Source organism: Pseudorca crassidens, chromosome 9 (genome assembly GCF_039906515.1).
Source record: "Pseudorca crassidens isolate mPseCra1 chromosome 9, mPseCra1.hap1, whole genome shotgun sequence".
NCBI lineage: Eukaryota > Metazoa > Chordata > Mammalia > Artiodactyla > Delphinidae > Pseudorca > Pseudorca crassidens.
The window spans coordinates 49,006,049-49,013,040 of NC_090304.1; the positions used below are offsets into that span (position 1 = coordinate 49,006,049).

The window sequence follows — 6,992 nt, forward strand, 5'->3', positions numbered from 1 at the left end:
ACATTTTTTTTCTATTTCTTTAATGCTGTATCTATATGAGATGATGTTCACTAAACTTATTGTGGTAATCCTTTCATGATGTATGTGATTATTGTGATGTAACCATTAAACTTACACAGTGCTGTGTGTCAACTACCTCCCAGTAAAACTGGGAGAAAAATAAAATAGTTTCAAATCAGTCAGGGAAGAGAGACCTGACTACCTATAACAAAAAGGAGTCTTAATGGTACCTGGAAGAAGGGGAAAAAAGCAATACCAGCAAAAAATAATAAAATAAAAATATATTTTTAAAATTTCAAATATAAATGAAAGCAGGTGGATATTTCAGTAGGAGAGAGCAAAATGATTGAAGACTATGGACAAGGGTTAGGGTTATTCATGGTGTTATTCAGAAGTGAAAACCTCTTATAAGAATGTTATTCTAATATGCATGATAACCTCTAGGTAGCTTGTGAAAATGCAAATTCTTGTGCTCCATCAGAAGAGTGCCTAAGTAGTTCTGGGGTGGAGTTGAGGAATCTGCACTTTATAAAAGAATTTCAAGTGGTTTTGATGCTCTGGTGCTGGACCACACTGAGAACAGTGAAGGATGCAAAAGGAAAGTGGATGTCATATTATAAATGTAGTGGGTAGTATGAAGACAGATTGTGAGGATCCATGGGAGTGAAGAGCCTATGGAAGATGAAGAACAAACAAGTTGTGTTTTTAGGTAGTTGTTAAGCGGATATTATTCTCTTATCTGAAGTTAAAACACAGCAACAACAGAAACCTCATTACTGAGCATTTTTAAAGTACAGGAAAGTAAAAAAAAAAAGTATAAATAAACCAATATTCACCCATCAAAAGATAAGTAATTTTGACATTTGGAACATGTCTTTCCATACCTTTATAACAAATGTTTTATGTGCATGTACATGTACACTTGTGTGTATATTCACATGAAATATACACACAACAATAAGTACACTGTATAGTAATCTATCTTTTCTCTTAATATATCATATATATCTATATCAATATTTATCTTGTTGCATGACAGTTCACATTTTATTTTACCAATACTCTGAAGTAAATGTTTAAGTAGTTTCTAAATTATCATTGCAATATATAATGGTGTGTTGAATATCACAACACATTACTGCATTCTTGCCCACTTTCCCCCATTAGACACATATTTAGAAGATGAATCACCAGACATTAGATACTTAAAATATCAATACATTTACCAAAAGCTCTGAAGAACTCTTTTAAGAATTAGAAAAGTATCCTTTTAATTCACATTTCTTCCTGTTTATTGTACTTATTCATGATCCTCAGCCATGAATAATCTATTTGGGAGAATAATAATCATTACCAATAACTAAGAATTACTAAAACCTAGACTTTTCTACTGATCTAAATTATATCAGACACGCCTTGATAGTTACATACCCTAGAGGTGGTGAGACTTTTTGGACCCCAATTTATGACTTAATTTGTCCATTTTGCAGACATATTTTAACCATGGTCCTATTCTGTGCCAGGTGCAGTATAGGGTTACAGATACATAAGACATAATCCCTGTTCTCAAAGAATTCAATCTAGAACTCTGTAAATAGTAAGTTATTATTATTATTTTTTTTGGCAGTACGCGGGCCTCTCACTGTTGTGGCCTCTCCCGTTGCAGAGCACAGGCTCCGGATGCCCGGGCCCAGCGGCCATGGCTCACGGGCCCAGCCGCTCCGCGGCATGTGGGATCTTTCCAGACCGGGGCACGAACCCACGTCCTCTGCATCGACAGGCGGACTCTCAACCACTGCGCCACCAGGGAAGCCCAGTAAATAGTAAGTTATTGGATTATCAGAAGAATGAAAGCATGTGTAAACATTTATCAGTATACGGTGGTAACTCACATTAGTGAACAATCAAACGTCAGTCAGAGAAGAAAATGTAAAGAAAGAATACACTGAAAAATGTCCTAAATTAGCTTAGAAAGAAATATTTTGAGCATGGCCTTGCAAATTTGCATTGTCTTCACACTATAGATTATGGGATTCATTACAGGAGGGATGAGCAGATAAATATTGGCAATGAGAGTATGCAGAAGGGGAGGGGCATGCTTCCCAAACCTATGCACCAGTGACAAGCTCATCATGGGGATGTAGAAGATGGCAACAGCACTTACGTGTGACACACAGGTACCAAAGGCCTTTTTCCACTCCTCTGGGGAGGCAATGTTGAGCACGGAAGGGATGATCAGGACATAGGAGAGAAGGATCAAGACAGAGTCCAAGGTACCAGTAGAGATGACAATGGCCAGGCCAAATACACTGTTGATCTTGGTGTCTGTGCATGAAAGCTTCATCACATCAGGGTGGAAACAATATGGATGGTGAAAACATGACTTCCACAAAAGGACAGACGCTTAAGGAGCAGGAGTAAAGGCACTACAACCGTTGTCACCCTAATAACAATTGCAAAGCCCACTTTGATGATTCCTGAATTGGTTAAGATTGTGGCATATCTCAGTGGGTTACAGATGGCAGTGTAACGGTCAAAGGCCATTGTCAGGAGTAACAAGGACTCCATTAATGTGAAACCATGGATAAAGAACATATGGCCAATGCAGACATCAAAGCTGATTTCTCGAGCATTGAACCAGAAAATACCCACCATGGTGACCAACGTGGAAAGGCACAGCCCTAGGTCCATGAAGGACAAGCATGGAGAGGAAATAGTACATGGGCTCATGGAGGCTCGACTCAGTGATGATGACAAACAAGATCATGCCATTCCCTGAGATGACAATGGCAAAGAGACAACAGAATGGAGGATGGAGATCCAGGCATGGTATGTTTCAAAATGAGGGATGCCAGTAAGGAAGAAGACTGCAGAGTGGAAAATGCTCTGGTTGAAGGATGGCATGATGAGTGAAGGAAGCAGATTTCCCTGGGGAAAAGGAACATTTCCTGCAAAAACAGGGCCCACTTGTTATCTCTAGGCTTCAGTATATATCCATATACTCATATAAAAAAGATTAGATTAGATAATGGTAAGATATTTTCCACTTCTATGATTCTATGGTCATGGGCAGATAGGACATTTCTATACAAATCTAGGACAACACAAAAGGCAATTCATCCTGCTTCTTCACTTCTCACTTTCCAAGGCAAAAACCCTTAAGAGGTCCATTAAGAGTTAAAAGTCTTTGCATACCCAATGAAAACAGTATAGTTAAGATACTATCAATATTTACAGAAAGATACTCCTGTTTAAATAAATATGCAAGAACTATTGATAAAAATGAAATACTAGGAAAGAAGCAATTTAATCTGTGCAAAGAGACTACAGTGTGTGACGGTTGGTAAAGCATTTATTCAAGAAATACCTGTGAAGCTGGTATCATTTAAGGGAATTTCTCCTTGAAGAAGATTTTCAAGGAAAATCTCCTTGAAGAAATAGGGCTTAAGTTAACCTTAATAAGAACAAAAATTCATTGCAAACTAACAGATAATAATTGGAACAGAATGATCTAAGTAAGGTTCTTAATATTCCTTCATAACAAAAGGACACTGAAAATGAATTGAGGGGTTTGAGGTGGGGGTGTAGTCCCTCAGAAAGCCTCATTAAGGCTGGATGCATCTCCATTCAGATAGTGAATGGACCATCTTCTGAACCATCTTCTCTGTTTGAGGATATGAGCATACACTCAACCCAGGTCAAGAAATCTCTAGGATCAAAAAAGTTCCTCTATATTGGTTCTTGTCCTGAGTTTTCTGATGCCCTATTTTTATCTGTAGAAAGAATGCTTGGTTTTTATAGTATGTGTGTATCCTCTTTCTCTCATTCATGCATGCATTCTTTCAAGAAATATGTAAATAACTGACAAAATGCCAGTGTGCAATGAACAGAATTAGAATTAGACCTAGTACTCCAAGATGGTCTATACATGACTTGGGGAAAAAAACGTCTGAGGGTAAGTTAATTTGATGAGTTTCATTCCAGCCCCTGAATGAACAGGGAGTAGCTTCAACTTGAGTGGGAATAACTGGTTACAGGACTTGTGATGAAGAGGGTGTTTGAGAAGAAAAGAAAAAAATGTTCAATACAGCTAGCCTCTTAAAGACTTACTAAAAATAAATAAATAAATAATGGCTGGAAATTTTGAATTAAGAGGGAATGCAGAAAAAACTAAACTCCATGGGTTTTGATTTGGCCCTTGGACCTCAGTTGGAAAAGAGGCCTCATCGTTTTCACTTTTGACTCACAGGAATTAGAATATGTACTAACTTCTGCATTCCCAACAAAGTGACTCCCGCCCCGATAGTAAGGTTTAAGAGTTAAACTGATGCCTGGGTTGAAGTCACAGGAGTGGTGAAAAATATCTTACAGTAATAAAATCTAAGGGGAAGGAGGCCTGAAAAAAAGGACCTGGGGAATAGCAGTATTTAGGGAAAAGACAGAGTAGAACCTACTAATGAGACTGCAGAGGCATGGCCACTGAGGTGCAAATGAACCCCAGGAAAAAGCAAGGACTTCATCAGTTTTTCTCAGACATTTGATCTCAGAGCCAGGAAAATGCCTGGCACAATAGTGTTCAAGAGTCTGTTGAATAAATGAACTGAATTGCATCCGTGACAGACCCTAGACACAATATCAGGCATATATTGTGGTTCCTGATATAGAGCCCCTTCAAATTAGAAGTAAAGTTTATGTAAACATTCTGGTATATATTAATATAGGAGATAAGCTGACAATTTTCTTGTTAATCTGGTGTTTATCTTGGGTACTAGGACTTTGCTCAAATTTAGATCTGGTGATAAAAACAAATTTTTCTGGATGAAGTTGTAAGGACCCTTAATTGTATCCTCTTTATTTTTTTTTTATTTTTATTTTTTTTGCGGTACGCGGGCCTCTCACTCTTGTAGCCTCTCCCGTTGCGGAGCACAGGCTCCGGACGCGCAGGCTCAACGCGCCCAGCCGCTCTGCGGCATGTGGGATCCTCCCGGACCGGGGCACGAACCCGTGTCCCCGGCACCGGCAGGCGGACTCCCAACCACTGCGCCACCAGGAAAGCCCCATGTCCTCTTTATTTTTAAGATGAGGAAGTGGAACCGAGCAGGATCATAATGGGGCCTTCCCAGGACAGACCACTCCCCCATATCCTCTGCTTTAGCTCCTCTCTGAAATGCCCAGATAACAGTATCTAATGCACATTTCCTGAGTTTTTTGGTTTTTGTTTTTTTTACAGATGCTAAAACCCCCACCAAATGGAAGAACTTAACTACTTGATGACGATGAGCACATAGCCCCCAGACCCACTGGAGCCTGAGGAGTGATAATGTTAACACCTGTGACACTGCCCTGCTCCCTCACCATCAACCAATCAGAGAATTGTGCCCAAGCTGATCACAGACCCTGGGATGCTCCTCCCTCACCTTGCCTTTAAAAATGCTTTCCTGAAACCCACCAGATCTGGGAGTTCGCGTGTTTTGAGCACTAGCTGTCCTGAACTTTTCTCGTGGTGCCCTGCACTAAGTGCTGCATTTTCCTTCACATTGTAAGTAGATGGGCTTTACTGCACATGGGCAAGCAGACCCAAGTTTGGTTCTGTAGCAGAAGCAGGCTCTCAAGTTAATGTTCTTTTTATTATAGTAAATAAATTAAGAGACCTCAATGGATTATCCAGGTGTCCAAACTAGCCTTCTCCTTAATAATAGTGATAATATTTCAGTGTCTCCTGTGGGCCAAACAATTCACGCCATTTTATCTCTTTTTCTGAATCGTTCTTTCCACTGTTCTGCAAGCTTCTCATGGTATCTTTTTTCAACTGATATAATCAAAGGGAAACATAGTAGGGTTATTCTAATTCATGGAACTCTATTAGTAAAACTTGTGGGCAGGAATAGCTTTCCTTTTTTTAAATTCTGTGATTCTTAAACAACCCTTGGGCATCCTTGCACTAAATCTAATGAGCTAATAGTAAATAACTATTCTTGGAAATATATATTTAAATATCTCTCCCCCATGGAGAATTCTTTAAGACAGGGGCTATGACTTAAACATCCTTGTAAGGAGGCCACCAAGAACATGTAAATATTGCTCCCATTACAAAGGTTCACATCCATCATTATCACAACATGCACTGGGTATTATCAGCTCCTTTTCACAGATGAGAACATTGAGGCTAAGATTAGAAAAACAAGGCTTAGAAGAATCATGTTACTTTCTCACATTTATCCACATGGCAAATCTAATAATTGAACTTTGTTCTCTCTGACTTCACTCTGCTCTCTTCACTTCTTATTTTTAAAAGAACTTAACTTTAAAGAAAAAAGTGGAATGAATGATCACATACTCATGTATATATAGATATACGCATGTATATCTATAATATACAAATCTCTTGAATATGTACTACTGAGTTCACAAATTTCCTCTGAACTGTTAGTTTTATAAACTATCTGAAGATTATACAGTCTCTGATGTATTCAGAAAATACTTCAATGCACTAAAACACTGACCTCATGCAAAGAAGACCTTTTGAGTCTGGAAAGGGAGGTCATTTGACCCTTTGAAAGTCATCTCAGGCAGCAGCAGAGAGTCTTTTAAAGAGAGAGAGAGAGAGAGAAAGAGAGAGAGAGAGAGAGAATTATCTCAACCTCATAAAATTACAGGCAGAAATGTCTTCTGTTCTAAGGCTGGGGAAACAGTGCCTGATCAGTCTTGCCCCTTTAAACCATCCCCAAAGAAGTTCTCTTTTGTCAGGAGAACTCACTGGCAGTTTTCAGGAATGAGAGAACACTCAGATTTGAGAAAGAAAGACTTTATAAGGAGCCCAGGAGCTTCCTGGTGAGAGCCATTTACTCAGCAGAAAAACAACCAATTCCTAGGAGAGAACTCCATACAGCTGTGTCCTGCTAACCATTTATGCCCCAAACCACTGATTATGGAGGGCAATTTCTTTTCAGTCTAACTTCTTTTCTTTCTCCAAAAGAGAATCCTGGAGATTG

General features: G+C 39.0%; 1 pseudogene; it reads right to left on the bottom strand.

The window, feature by feature from the left end:
- Window positions 1–1,957: 1,957 nt before the first annotated feature.
- Window positions 1,958–2,904, bottom strand: LOC137231304 (olfactory receptor 51F2-like; annotated as a pseudogene).
- Window positions 2,905–6,992: the final 4,088 nt, after the last annotated feature.